The sequence below is a fragment of the Crinia signifera genome, chromosome 2 (assembly GCF_055691185.1).
Source record: "Crinia signifera chromosome 2, ASM5569118v1, whole genome shotgun sequence".
Classification (NCBI taxonomy): domain Eukaryota; kingdom Metazoa; phylum Chordata; class Amphibia; order Anura; family Myobatrachidae; genus Crinia; species Crinia signifera.
Window position 1 is genome coordinate 49,215,681 of NC_139218.1, and position 16,021 is coordinate 49,231,701.

A 16,021-nucleotide genomic window follows, 5' to 3' on the forward strand; every position below is an offset into this window, starting at 1 on the left:
GGGTTGCGTGCAGAGTATAGAAGTAACTGGGTGCAGCTGGGTTGCATGCAGAGTATAGCAGTAACTGGGTGCAGGGCTGGACGGCTGGGTTGCATGCAGAGTATAGCAGTAACTGGGTGCAGCGCTGGACAGCTGGGTTGCATGCAGAGTATAGCAGTAACTGGGTGCAGGGCTGGACAGCTGGGTTGCATGCAGAGTATAGCACTAACTGGGTGCAGCGCTGGACAGCTGGGTTGCATGCAGAGTATAGCAGTAACTGGGCGCAGCGCTGTACAGCTGGGTTGCATGCAGAGTATAGAAGTAACTGGGCGCAGCGCTGGACAGCTGGGTTGCATGCAGAGTATAGCAGTAACTGGATGCTGCGCTGGACAGCTGGGTTGCATGCAGAGTATAGAAGTAACTGGGCACAGCGCTGTACAGCTGGGTTGCATGCAGAGTATAGCAGTAACTGGGCACAGCGCTGTACAGCTGGGTTGCATGCAGAGTATAGAAGTAACTGGGCACAGCACTGTACAGCCAGGATGCTTGCAGAGTAATGACGTAACGGGTGCAGTGTTGTACAGCTGGGATGCATGCAAAATAGAAGGAAGTTTGACACATAGCATTATATTTGTGTAAGTTACTATCCAGTCACTATTTTTTTCCTGCCTCTGTCTTCATGATAGTCCATTACCTTGATAAATATTTAAGCAGCTGCATAGAAGCAGCAAATTTTTACACTCCCAAGAAAGTATATATTTATAGCTGCAGAAGGCAGCAGTGAGTTGAGTAAAAGATATGTGATTGTGTTTTTTATTTTGTATTTATAGGCTTCTGTTTTCTAGGGTACCCTGGTGTTGTGCTTTCATATATGATCCATGGGACTGGTAGTTCCCTGAGCTGGGTTCTACTAACTTCAGATCGTAAATCCAGGACATTTGGGTTATGGTATAATTGAATCTAGATGATTGTCTAGCTGCACATCGTAAGGCATTGTGATTTGAGATGTTAACATCCCTTTGAGGTCACTGTTTATAGAACTCACAAGCATTACTGTTTTGTAGCTAAGTTTTTGTACACCTCTTGCAGCGTGGCGCCAGAGCCTGCCAATGGCATGATAAAATTGTAACAGGACATGGTTCTCAAAGTCGGTCTTCAGGACCCCACACAGTGCATGTTTTGCAGGTCATAAGTGAAATTATTTTCTCCACCTGTGTCAGTCGGTAATGAGTGCACCTGTCGACTGACCTGAAAACCGTAAACTGTGTGGGGTCCTGAGAACCGAGTTTGATAACCAGTGTGCTAGGATGTGTAGGGACATATACTGGCTAGAGCAGAGGTAGCCAATTCCAGTCCTCGAGAGGTACCAATGGCTGAAGTTTTCCCGGTCTCACAGATTCACAAGTAATTGGCTCCACCTGTCGATCTTTTAAGATGTGTCCCAGAGAAATGACTACACCTGTGCTCCAGATATGTCTGGGAAACCGTAACCTGTTGATGGCTCACTAGGACTGGGAGTTGGCTACCCCTGGGGTAGAGTATTTTATTTAAGTCAATTACTAGTGTGTGTTTTTGAACTGGATGTACACAGGGGAAATCATTCAAATGTGGAGAAACCATACAAACTCAACACATATAAAGGGTACTAGTCTGGAAACAAGCGCCTTTCCCTCAGTGTTTTTCCTGTGTGTGAAGTTCCAAAGCATGGTTTGCCTCTGCACAGATGATTCGGGGAAATGCGAGAATAAAAGTGCAAATATAACTTGGCAATTATTGCTTTTAAAAACTGTCCTCTATAACAGCTCTTACAGTGGGTAAGTGCCGATTTCTAAATGGTGGTTTTGAAACTGGTAAGTAATCCCGGCTCCTCCATAGTATCAAGTGGTTCCAAAGCTCTATCTGAACAATCTGCACATTGAAACAACCTGGCTTGGGGATCTATTCTGCCAGCTGCAGTTAGAACAAAAGGAATTATTCATAAGTGATGATTTCCCCTTCATTACTCTATGGCAGCCCTACAATGGGAAGTAGCCAGCAATCTAATAGGGAAAGCCACATTATCCTGCAGGAACAACAGTCATTTACCCGGCGTCAGGAACCCGACTGTCAAAACTAAGCTATTCTCCCTTGTGGGGGTTCATGATCCCCATAGAGCATGGGTCTTCAAACTGTGGCCCTCCAGATGTTGTGAAACTATAAATCCCAGCATGCATTGCCACGGTTTTAATACTCCCTTATAGCAATACTGTGGCAAGGCATGCTGGGATTTGTAGTTTCACAACATCTGGAGGGCCACAGTTTGAAGACCCATGCCATGTAGGGAGAATAGAATAGGTGGCGAGTGTAGCTCGTCACCGTGCCCGCAGCCTGGCGAGCCCGCAAGGGGCTTTGTTGTGCTCACCATGCTGTCTGAGTCCGGGCAGTCGGGATCCTGACTGTCGGTACCCTATACCACACCCAATGTATGTATGGTCTGAAAGCGCCTATCATGCATGTGTTACAGTGTATGCATAAACGTGCTGTAGTGATTAGGTGCAAGAAAGTTGGGTACTTGTGTATTATCTGGGCAACCGATATTTTCATTGTACAACCAAAAATCGCATTCCATGCGATTGGACCTGATTTTTAATTGTACAGGCATGCCTGATTCCTATGTTAAATGCCCCCCCCCCCCCCCCCCCCCCCCAGACCCCAGATTGTACACCCACCCTGATGGTTAATTACTATGTTAAATGGCCCCCCATTAACGCCACCCCACTATCAACGCCAACCCGAAGCGTGGCGAGTGCAGCGGTACGCATCCTCCGACCTTTTCATGTGGATAGTGGGGGTATGAAAGAGTCGGAGGATGCGTAACCGCCGCCCCTCGTGGGCTTGCACACTTCGGGTTGGCGTTGATAGTGGGCTGGTTGTGGGCCTTGTGGACACATTCACAACACCAATATCATTCATCTGACACAGTAATGATAACAGGAGTGAACGAATAACTTAATTTATAGAAGAAAATTATTAGATATGAACAATAAAGACAATGATTATATACAAAGATAATTATTACATAGAACAATAAATATAATTCAAAAATAACAATAAGAAAGATAACGATGAAATCTAACAATTATTATAATTAAAAATCATCAAGAGTCAATTTCATTTAGGTAGCAGAGTTAATGCATGTAACATGCATGGGAACGGGGTGTCACCTGCTAGGCATTTCCACCATACGAATTCCTGCATATAGCTGTCCAGGTTCTGCTGAGCTGTGCCACGCTGGCGCTTGTTACGCCATTTAGCGCATCCCACAGTCGCTCTATATATTGAGTGTGCGCTCCACATTGCGGGTCTATAAAGTTATATTTGTGGTTCACGCGCGCGTGAGCGTATCCAGCCTGCCTCTGTGCTGTACGCACGCCAGCAATCACTGAAGATGCTCGTGCCGGGCTCTATATTGTCACAGATTGCCGCCATAAGTGTGGAAGCATCATGAAGCATTCACCCGTTTCTCTACAGACTCCGCCGAACACCCACTGCTGTGGGAGTACTCGGCCCACATTAGCCTGTCGTCTGACAAAGAGTTTCATCAATTTCAACGATCATGCCATGGGCCCCCAATGCGGCGCTGTGGCAACGAATGGGCGGGATGTGTTAAATCACATCGCATGCCATACAATGCGATGTGATTTGTATTTTATTAGCACCTCCCGATCATTTCAAGGGAAAATCTGGTACCGTTGCATCGCTTCACATGTCTTAATTAGTGGCATGCGATGCCATATATCGGGCACCCAGATAATACACAAGGACCGAAAGTTTTTGGTAAATAATGGGAGGTGGAGGTAAAGATGGGCTGTTCAGTGGGTGTATTATGGGCGTGCCTGGGGCTTTGCAATGCAAGTGGCTGCTTTCACAGGAGGCCATGACCAGCTGCAGGCATATTAGGCTATGGCATGGCAGATGGAGAACCTGTACCTGCCATAGGGCTGCTGCAAGTTTCCATGGTACGTCTTATTGTGATACCTAAAGGTGGCCATATGCTGCTGCGATGTCTCGCAGCAGTGTACAGCCACCCGATACCCTGGGAGCTGCTCGGGATCTTCCTTGGCGGCACGGACGCATACGATCCACCACAATTTGTTGTGATGGATCGCATGCGTCCCTGTCGGGAGGGAGGTTCCAGCTCGGGTATTCAGACGGCTAGCAGGAACGACAACCAACTCATGTCAGATGCGCACAGGACCGTGTATCGCACCTGACGGGACATCAAACTGGGCCAATCTGACGGTCCGATTTGTCGCAATCGGCACAAATCAGCTCAGTGGACACACCTATTAATATTAGTATACATATTAGTCCTTGCACATTCGGCAGCTTGGATATAGACAAGGGGCGGCATCTGCATGCACTCCTGCATGGGCACCAACCATACTCATTCACTTATGCATGCAACTCAGAATCCTGCCCCGACGGAGTAAAATATCCAACTGTTAATTACAGATGGTTTGCAATGATGTCCTTCCTGCAGCTGTATCTTTGCCCCAGAAGTTGCCATCACCGGAGTAGTATTTGTCAGTTAATGGTCATTACTTGGAGCCTGCAACCTCCCCCACTATTAATTAGCTTGCTGAGCAATTTATTCAAACACCATACCATCCCCTCCCCCTGCACCAGCTGACCCAAACGTTCCTTTAAAATCGGAAATATTTGGAAGCCTGCTCAAGGCTTGCCTGCATCGCAAGCATGTCAGCTGAAGCATGAGTTTGACTGGATTTGGACTTACACACAAGATTTGGACTTACACCTGCACATTGCATCATTTTATTTCTATTTTTCACCAATTACCATCTCTCTCAGCCTCTAAGCTGATGAAAGCTATGTATTACTTTTTTGTTTACTGTTTCTTTACTGTTTCTTTACTGTTTCTTTACCATGATTTGTACCATGTACCTCCACAACCACTGTTTGCAAAGCCTGTATGCTGTACCTTCACTGGTTGCACACTCTGCCAGCAACAAGCTAGCAGGGTGTGCCAGCTATGGAAGAAAAGTACTACATAAATTAATATTATTACTGCTGCCTTTCAGCAGCATGATCAAGATGGCGCTGCAAATGGCTGCCTAGGAACTGTGCCACTCAACCATATGTACCCCTGTGTCTCCCCTGTCTCGCACACTGCATTGCAACCTAAAACTGTACTGTCTCTGCTTAACTGTTACCTACCTGGCTGTTGCAATGACCAGTGGTGCTGCTGTTGGCTGCCTAGGCACTATGCAGCTTGGTGGGTAGGTGTTCCCTGCATCTACAATCCCCAGGGCACATCGAGTTTATACCTGTATGTGTTATGTATAGCTGTATTGTCACGGTTTAACTGTTACCTAAACGGCTGTTGCACAGCAATCCAAATCAAATTCCTAGTATACGCAAGTATACCTGGCCAATACAGCTGATTCTTGTATGCATGTGTAATTACAGATGTCTTCCACTTTGCTCAGAAACATTGATGCCAACGTGTTCAATGTAAAAACGTTAACATTATGAGGGTAATTCCGTGGTTTATTGCCACTTATATAATTGTTGCTTTTTATTGCGCCTATCACACTCATTTTGGTCTGGTTTAGCCACGCATAGTGGGTAAACCCAGGGCTGTAAGTATGGCGGTACGGGGTGGTACGGCGTACCGGTAAAACATATTGTGCCGGTACCCCGTACCGCCATAACAAATGCCCTGGAAAGTGTCTAATGCGCGCATATCTAAGTGGTGGGGGGCGTGGCCTCCGCCGCCCTGCCACAGCTGAATCCTCACCGCAGTGGCGCCGATGAGAAGGGAAGCGCATCTCTCCTTCCCCTCCCTGTAATCACTGTGACTGGGCTCTCAGCCAAACATAGCTCACGGGCTGGCAGCCAATCGGGAGCCAGCCCGCGAGGTATGATTGGCTGGCGGCCCGGACACAGTGAAGAAGGAGAAGGGTGAGTAACTTGTGGCTTCTGGCACTGTGTGGGCATATGTGTGGCACTGTGGGGGCATATCTGGCATTGGGGGCATACTTCGCACTGTGGGGGCATATCTGGCATTGGGGGCATACTTCACACTGTGGGGGCATATGTGTGGCACTGTGGGGGCATATCTGGCATTGGGGGCATACTTCGCACTGTGGGGGCATAGGTGTGACACTGTAGGGGCATATCTGGCATTGGGGGCATACTTCGCACTGTGGGGGCATATGTGTGGCACTGTGGGCATATCTGGCATTGGGGGCATACTTCGCACTGTGGGGGGGCATATCTGGCACTGGGGGCATAAAGTTTTGTCATGTAGCCACTCCCCCTTGTGGCATATGACCACGCCCATTTTCAGCGTGCGCCTTAGGCGCACAGCACAGTACCACTAAGACATTTTTTCTACTTGCACCACTGGGTAAACCATCGGGTTACAAGTGCGAGCAGTAGTGCAGGCACTGGCAGCCGTCCTCTTCAATGGAGCAACAATTGAACAACTTGATTTTGCTCCATCTGATGGCTGCTGGCAATACAATTATTGCATTCCCTCCTAAGAATGTAAACATTGTGACTGTGCTATTGCTGTAAGTGCGCCAAATAACCTTCCGTCTCAGCTGTGCCGTGGTTGTTGTTTTTTTTAATACTTAAAAGTTGCATCACATTTTCACAGCTAAAATGACAAGTGACTTTGTTAGGGCACACTAACCACTGGGAAATGGTATGTGTACGATTAAGGCTTGGTACACCATATATGTCGATATATACAGCCGATACTAATATATCTGGCTGATTGGTAATGGTAAATACTTACCGAGTCAGGTACTCCATGAGAGGATCCGTCGGCATAGTGTATACCCAGCCTTAATCGCAAATCTGGGTAGAGTAAGCTTCTGACGTGAGCAGCTGCAACTATTTTCCCATTAAGTGTCATCTGCAAAAGACAAGGTATGGGAGGATACTGTACATCTGCAATCCATGTGTATGTGTATGGGAGATTGAAAGGAGCATGTTCTCTGAAATCCGGTCAGAATCACAAATAGCTTTTCTGTATTCCTAAGAACCTGTGTCCTAGATAAACATATATATTACTTTTTCGCCTTTGTTTCACTAGTTGTGGAATAATATGATGGTAAGACGATATTCTGGCTGACTTTAATAACTGATGCAATCTCATGCAGGAAATTGATTCTCAGAACCACTTTACCTTCAAATATGTTCAAAATGTCTCTCTGGCGTATAGTACTTGTAACTGCCATTCACAGAACTTATGGCAACTAGAAATGTTGCTTATATCATCATCCACTTTAGAGAAACATCAGACTGGTTCAAACGTAGCTTCTGTAGGTGCTTTAAGATCCAAGTAAAAGTTCTATAGGGCCATAAACGATCTGACATGGATATTATTTCACTTTTGAAAAAGATTCCGTGCTTATACCTTAAGGCCCGTGCACATGCAATATTATACACAATTGTAACACTTTAGTTCAGTTGAGTACAATATTGTATAATATACACACACGTAACGTGAACTCCTGTGCATCATATGAGACATTGGCTCTGATTCTGATCACCCACCCGCACGTTCGGCTCTGCATATTGTTACATGTGCATGCTTTCTGTCAGGGGCCGATTGGGTGCTAGAAATGGCCCTGAAAAAAATTGTAGATGTGGCATCAGATGGGTGGCGCAAAAACAAATGTGTGCATGACCGACACCAAAATAGGTGGGAATAAAACAACACTACCCCTGTGTGGAAGCTATTGGCGGCCAGACCTGACAAACCTTCACATTTCAGGTAATACCCCTCCCCCCCCACTGGGCACAGGCCCCAAACAATCAACTCATTAACCATAATTCCCCCAAATATCACCCCTTCCCCAGTGGAGCCCAGAAACACCCCAGTAAATGTTAAACCCTCTGACTGCACTCACTCCTGTCCCTGTCCTGTCACAATTGATATAGATGGATGCCCGCATTAGTTGAGCATACCTCCCAACTTTGCCTGAGCTGGAGGCGGGACATAGCTGTGCGCGCCGTAGGCGCATTGGAAATTTCGAGGGGCGTGGCCTATACGCGCGGCTCTCCTGCGAGGCCACGCCCCCATTTTGCCGCTATGGGGGCATGACCCAGAGGCTCTGTGAGCCTCTAGCCATGCCCCCAGCCTGCGGGAATAGACTAGAGTTGGGCAAAACGGGTCACTGAGCGGATCCGGGTCCTCCCGGGACGGTCTGTTGAAGGATACGGATCCTTTGGGCGGATCGGCGACTCGGTTTGTGTAAAAAAGACAGTTATTTATGGTTTGAGTTAGTGTACCATACCTCCCAACATGACCCTTTCCAGTAGGGACACAATGCTCTGTTTCTGGACTTCCCTCTTAATGTTTGATTGTTATTACCTGTGTGGAAACACCTTTCTTACCCATTTACCTGTTTAGAACAGGTAATAGCAATCATTCGTTAAGAGGGAAGTCCAGAAACAGAGCAAAGTCGTAGGTCAGAGATGGGGAACCTTTGGCCCTCCAGCTGTTGTTGGACTACACATCCCAGCATGCCCTGCTACAATTTGCTATTTGGCCATGATAAAACTGTTGCAGGGAATGCTGGGATGTGTAGTCCAACAACAGCTGGGGCCAAAGGTTCTCTAACCCTGACCTAGGTGGTGCACTTAACATAGATTGTTCTCCGCAGTATTAGCCCGTAGAATCTATGGTTTTACACACAGGGGAAATTGAGTAATAATTGAATAGCCCTGCGTGGTAAACACAGTAGATAATTGAATAAGTTGGGTTTGCCCCCTTATATATCTCAGGGTCCCTTCCTGTGGGGCTACCGGTCTCTGTACTACTACTACAATTAGCCTGTAGCCCCTCCCCTTGAATATCTCCCCAATAGGCCCTCAGCATTTCAGGCATACATGCCGCCGGATACGGCAGTAGGGGGAGGTGGAGTCTGACATTCTGTGGCTCACTGTACAAATCAGGCCTCCCTCTTGAAGACCCCTTTTCATTGCCAGTTTCGGGAGGGAGGAGGGGGTCCCTATGATATAAAAATAAAAGTGTCTACTCACCTATTAAATACAACCATTTCCCTCATGCCTACCTATATACTTGTACAATGACAAATACAGGGAATAATCCTTTGTGAGGTGGTGTCCTGGGGTATTGATCATATAGGGGCAATTTATCAATTTTGAGGGCGCAGGGACAGGGCTCCGAAAGGAGCCCGCCCCTGCGAAGCCCTAACCCGGAAGCCAGGGGGTCAGACCCCCGCTGACCCCTCTCATCTGAGCGGGGCAGTGCGATATGTAGGCATAGACTACAATGGGCTATCGCCATCTCAGAATGGCGGTAGCCCAGGGGTGCGAAGCCGGGCTGCCCGATGTTGATACATCGGGCAGCTGCGCATCCCCCATAGAAACCTATGGGGATGCGGCCGGCGGCGCTGAAAGGGGGATCGCAGCAGGGATCGGAGATTCCTGCTGCGGTTCCCCTTTGATACATTTAGGGGATACTTAATGTTTGCTGCTAAACCCCGAAAACGTGTGTTTTCAGGGATTTAGCTGCAAATATGGTTTGATAAATGTACTAGTACTGGCTTACTAGAGTAGAAGATACCCTGTCTCTGGTACATGTACAGCTGCTAGCCAGGGAGTACACGGAGGGTGTCAGAAGGAGAAGAGGAGCTTACAGCGGGATGCGGCTCTTTAAAGCGTTCTGTACATTGCACATTTTAGAGAAATGTAATGACATCATCTCCAAGCGCCAGGCCCGCGGTGATCCCCGCCGGGACCACTGATCGCCGTGCTGGGGACAGCCCAGCACCAAGGTAAGCTGCTGGGCTGCCCCCAGCCCCCGTGCACCCCTCCAGCCATCGTCCTGGAGGTGAATGGATGCCTCACACCGGCATCCATTCACCTCCTCCGCTGCTGTCTGCTGAATATAATCGGGACTGTCCCGCTGTAATCGGGACTGTTGGGAGGTATGGATGAGTATTTGCAGTGTCAGGTACTCTGCTCAGTGAAATGCTATGGTTGTTTGTGTGGGAGACAGGAGGGGGCATAATGGAATTGTTACATCTTAGGAAAAAAACACAAAAACTAGCTGACATGTGGCCTTATGAGTGCATCGGCCGACCGGGAATCTTCCCTAAACTTTCTATAGCCAATCCGTCCCCTGCTTTTCTGTTCTCCAGCTGTTGTGTGAGTGAAGAATCTTGGTACCTCTGTATACTGATTGGTTTACTGTATATGTAGTGGCAGCTGGAAGGCTTCCTGATTTAGAGACTGTTTTCCGTCTCTCATATAATCTGCCTCTACATTCTCTTTGCCTGCAGACTGAATGTTCCTTCCATCATTTCTTAGCTGTTTGTGCCCCCATTATGATTTCTGAAGACCACGTCCATTCTGTTGTCAGAAAATATTCTACATACCCATCAAAAACTGATGAACTGGACTCCATGCTCTTTTCATTTCTAGCCTATTTATGTACCCTCTATTGGCGGAAATTTACTAAGAAGGCCAATTACGGATGATCCCATTTACGAATGGGTACCAGTAGCGCATGCAGGGGGGTTCTGAGTACCCAGAAACCCCCCTAGGAGTCTAAGGGCCCTAGGCTGAAAGCTGAGGGTCCCCTCTTTCCATCGGTACAAGAATTTTAAAAATCGGCCCTTGGGAACCGGAGATATCTGACTTCAAAGCAGTGGTCCCCATCCAAGCCTGTTAATTGCTTCTCCCAGTCAGATATTTCAGGTTTTGTCTGACGGAGAGTTTTTCTGAGGCTATATTCCAAAAGCTGGGACTCTCCCCCTTTGTAGCTTGTCTCTACTGTTCCCAGAACCAGAGATATCAGCCTTCCAGCAGCTGGTTACTGCTCCAGCTCCACACACCTGGTATGTAGTTTTATATACTCATTGGAAGATTGCTCTGCCTCCTGAACTCTGATCCCCTAGTCCCCAATACCATTTGGTAGGTGGGATCCTCTAGTTTCGGGAACTGGAGATATCTGCAGTCAAGCAAGCTGTCCTCCCACCAGGAAATTATGAATAGTAAGCCCACTCCACTATATATACTTATTATTATTTATATACATTTGGTCAATCTATAATACTATAACTGACCTGGCTTTGCTACGCCCCTCTGGAAACCCCCTTCTGAAAATCCTGCGTTTGACACTGGGTACGACCAGTGCCAAATTAAGTCTTCGGGGGGCCCGGGGTACTTTAGACAGGGGGGCCCCCTTGCACTTGTCATTACTGGCTGCAAACTGCATGGGAGAATATTACACTGTCAAAACACAGAATAAACTTGGTCAATGGGTAACTGCAGGGGATATATATATATATATATATATACACACACACATACATACATACATACATACACACATACTTACCACATGAAAAGCCTGTGTTTGTCCCTCTGCACCTTACACAGTCCTAGTGCTGCCTCTGATTAAAAACCTCCCATGACTAAGCTGCTGTTCTCCATGGGCCTGAGAAGCATGTAATGAGCTTCACCAATCAGAGCTCAGCACAAACCTCTCAGCCTCTGCCCTCTGGTGCAAAGTGTCAACTCCCAGTAATGCACAGCACACTTGTGCAGTCAGTTTGCCTTGGCTCCCGATCCTCAGCGCCATTAATCATTGTCACATTGGCAGATAGGTGAAGCTGCAGCACTACCCCACTGCCATGCACAAAACCTTTAGCTTAAAAAAAAAATACATGCCAACCACAGGGGGCCCCTAGCTAGAGAGGGGCCCAGGGGCACTGACCCCTTGTGCTTCCATTATAATCTGGCCCTGGGTACGACCTGGATCAGCCAAAAATACGAAGATTACAGCTAAATTCCTAAACTGCCGGATTCTCCTGTTTCGTATTTTCTGATGATGAAGTGATTCGTATTTGGCTGTCGAGTTTCTTGGCAGCCAAATATGAACGAGGCTGAAGCATCCCACGGATCAGTCAGATCCGTGTTATGCTTCTCAGTGTAAAAAAAAATAGAAAAATAATAAAAAAAAAAGGTGAGTATAACCAGCACCGAGCTGATTGAGCCATTCTTGACTACAGGGGGTTAATTGGTTCCCCTTGTATTTATATAACCAGCACCAGGGCCATTGGTCCTGGTTCCCAAAATATGTGGGAAAAAGAAGTAGGAGTCCCCCAAATTTTCGGAAAACAGAACCAGGTTCAAACAGCTAGCGGTGTCATGCCACAGCCAGGGTACACTTTTTACATAAGGTTGCCTGGCCAAAGCATGAGCAACATGGCTGGTTAGCCCTGGGAGAGTCGAGACTTCCTCTATAAAGGAGCCCCAGCCCAGGGCTGTCCCCGCCACCCCTGGGCTGTGGGTGGCGGGCTGATGTTGAAAAAAATTGAACAAATAGTTAAAAATAGATATTGGGTTCTGATTTCTCCTTGCATGCTTCGACTCGGCACTTTCTAAATCTAACACTATATCCACTTGGATCGTGAAGTAAGTACAAGATGGTTTAAAATGAAAAAACTCGTGGCGACTTTTTAACATGTCGACATTTCAAATGTTGGCATTTTGATGTGTCGACATTACAACCGGCATAACGCATGTCAGTATTTTAAACGTGTTGGTATTTTAACTGTTGCCCAATAGAGGTCTGTATTTTGACTGTCAGTAATATGACAGCATGCAGGCTACAGACCAAGCTAATAGGCCCCGAGCTTTAGGTAGCAAAACCTAAATTACATTATATTTTAGATGGGGCCTCCAAGCAAAAGTAAAAAAAAAAAAAAAAACTACATTGACATAATCTGCAGAAAGTTCGGTACTTGCCGTCTTATATAACAGATGGATGAGAGAGGCCTGCACGTGTGACCCCATGGCGCAGCCGCAGCACCATATTGGCGGGCCCGGGAAGATCGTCGAGGTCAACGAAAGCATGTTTGTCCGCAGGAAATATGTTGGCCGCATGCTCCCACAGCAGTGGGTTTTTGGCTGTATCTGCCGTGAGACAGGCCAGTGCTTTCTGCGTATGGTGCCTCGGAGAGATGCTGCCACATTGATGGCGGTGATTGTGGACAACATCGAGGCAGGCACCACTATTTATAGTGACTGTTGGAGGGGTTACACCACAGAGGAACTGCAACGTGCAGGGTATTACCATGCCCAAGTGAACCATAGATACAATTTTGTAGATCCTTCAACAGGTGCGCATACGCAAAATATCGAGCGCATGTGGGGCGCAAGCGTCAGAGGGGTACGGCACGCCACGTTGCAGTCGTTCCTTCAAAAATGTATTTGGAGGCAAACATTGGGTGCGGAGAACCCTTTTGAAAGCCCTCTTCGCACTGACCCTACTTCCTAAAGAGGACTGTTTAAATTATTATCTTTTATAATGATTCAGTGTTTTAATCGATGAATTCTTATCTAATCATTATCAATAGTATCTACAGTTCTTTGTTAACACATGTCGTCATTACTGTCTCAGATGTATGATATGGCTGGTGTGAATGTGTTCCTAAAACACCCCCACTATCCACGCCAGCCCGAAGTGTGGCGAGCGGCGGCAGAACGCGTCCTCCAACCTTTTCATACCCCCACTATCCACGTCGGCGTGGAGTGGATTTTATATAGTGTGGCGAGCCCCGAGTGGACACGGAATGCTTTACATGTATTCCACATCGCCTCGCTGCGCTCGCCACACTATATATAATCAACTCCACGCCGACGTGGATAGTAGGGGTATGAAAAGGTTGGAGGACGCATTCCGCTGCTCTCGCCGCTCTTCGGGGTAGCGTGGATACTTGGGGTGACGCAAAACAACAATGCATCCCATCTCATAGTAAGCACCCATCACATCTCATTGCATGGGTGCTTGTACAATAAAATATCGCATCGCAACGCATTTGTTGTATAAGCACTCCTGTGCAGTTAACATGGACATCGCATCGCACAGCACTATACACGGTACGCAATGCAATTTTCCTACGCAGAATAGCCCACTAAGCTATTTGCTTAGTGGGCGCCGTGCTAGGAAACAAGTACGGAAAGTTCTACTTGAGTCACTTCAAGATGCTAGAAACCTCATACTGATCTTAACCAAGGGAGCTGCTTGATACATTATTATCACAAATATTAATGCTACTATCTCACATAAAATATGAATTCCTTTGTCCAGATGATTTGTACAAGTTTCTACTAGAATTAATACCAAACCATTAACCATTCTCTCTGCAACCTTGCCTAGATTTGTGCATGTTTTGTGACATCATGGTCCTATCTTTAAGGAATGGACGATAGTGACATCTATAGGTGAGTGCAAAGGTTTGCATCTTCTGGTGCTGGACACAGGGATATTGCTAACAGGCTGTGCTCAGGTTCTGTGTTGCCGCCCACAAACGTAGAGTGAGATATTTAAATGAAATTCAAAATGAAGGAGATGTAAATGAAGGCACCTATAGCATTATTTCATCAGCTCATATATGCAACTTTCCTCTACTTGGTGCAAGAAATGTGCCTGACATCAGGTAGATCTTTGCATATGGACAACTCAGTATAGAATCCTGCCTACACCCCATCAGTGTATTGCGTATCTCTGAATTACCTGTTTGCTTCTATTGTTGCATCTACACTTGTGTCAGATGGGACTTTCCTGTGTTGTATTTTGAGGTGTGTGCACTGGCTACAAAGCATGCAGTGCTGCAAAACATCAAGCTACGTCTGCAAAATAGATTTGCATTCAACATTCAAACAGCCCAATAGAATGTAAATATTAAAGTATGGATTCAGTCATTTGCATCAAAATAAATGGACTCTCTTTCATAACACTGGCCTGGCCCCTTTTTAAAATCTGAATATGACTTCAGATGAAATTGGAAGGTATATAAGTGGGACAGACTGAGAAAAATAGGACTGTCCTGCTAAAAGCGGCCAGCAGCCACTACATGCCATCTAAAGTAGACATATAAATGTCAACATTGGGTATGTCTATCATTTCAAGGTGTCAACCTAGTCAATATCGACCATTAGTGGTTGACCTAGACATTTTAACCGTAATTGGGAGTCTATGGTGAGAACTGCCATAAAAGCACATTGTAAACACTTAACATGGGCATCTATGGAGACACGAACAGCCTAATAGGCTCCTGTGGAGCTCGGCCCTGATGATCTGAGGAGTCCCATTGACTGTCAGTGGGATTTCTTTTGTTCTCATGTACACACATGTGGCTCCTCAGTTCGTATGGTTTGGGTACTCTTTTTTTTTTTTTTTTTTTAACCTGTGGATTGACCACATTGCCCAAAGAGGACCGATCTACACTTGAGTAGGTGAGTATCATTTTTTTTTTTTCACAGGTCCATACTGGATTCTACTGGACAAGAGAACCGGACAGTTATTGTCTGGGAAAATATGAATCACCTATAACACAGTTAAGGTCTGGTAATAGATGATACCACCGATAACACATGAATATTCATGCCTGTACAGCGGTGAAACCGAGAGTGTTGCCACACTCCCTTCACACTAGGTCATGCCCCAAAATTTTCGGACGCAACTGCTGCACACCAGCATCTCTCCTCCTCCCAGTTGGTAGGTATGCAGCTATGGTCTGGGAATAGATTATACCTATACAGTTATCTCGGCATAGAAACCAATTATAACAGTTATGTTTTGGGAATAGATGATGCCACCTATACAGTTATTACCTGGGAATAGATGATATCCAGAGGTGCAGCATTAGCCCCCCGCAGTGCCTTGTAAGCACCAGTGCTGATGCTCCCTTCCATTTATAGTGAGCAGCAGAGCCGTTTCTACTGGCTGGCGAGCCAAGCGGCACCTATTGCCAGTGTTTATGCAGATTCTATGTGGTCTAGCCGTCCTGCTGAAAATGTCCGTCCAAATTTGGCCGCTGCTGCCGGCAAAATATGCTTCAGGCCCTACTGGAACTCTAGTGTGTAAAGGAAACACAGAATGAATTGCATTTCCAGGAAATGCCTGGAGAAGATGCAAAAAGCTGCATCTTCTGCCAATAAACCCAGTGAGCATGAAACCCCTGACATAAAACCCAGAGCAGGAAAC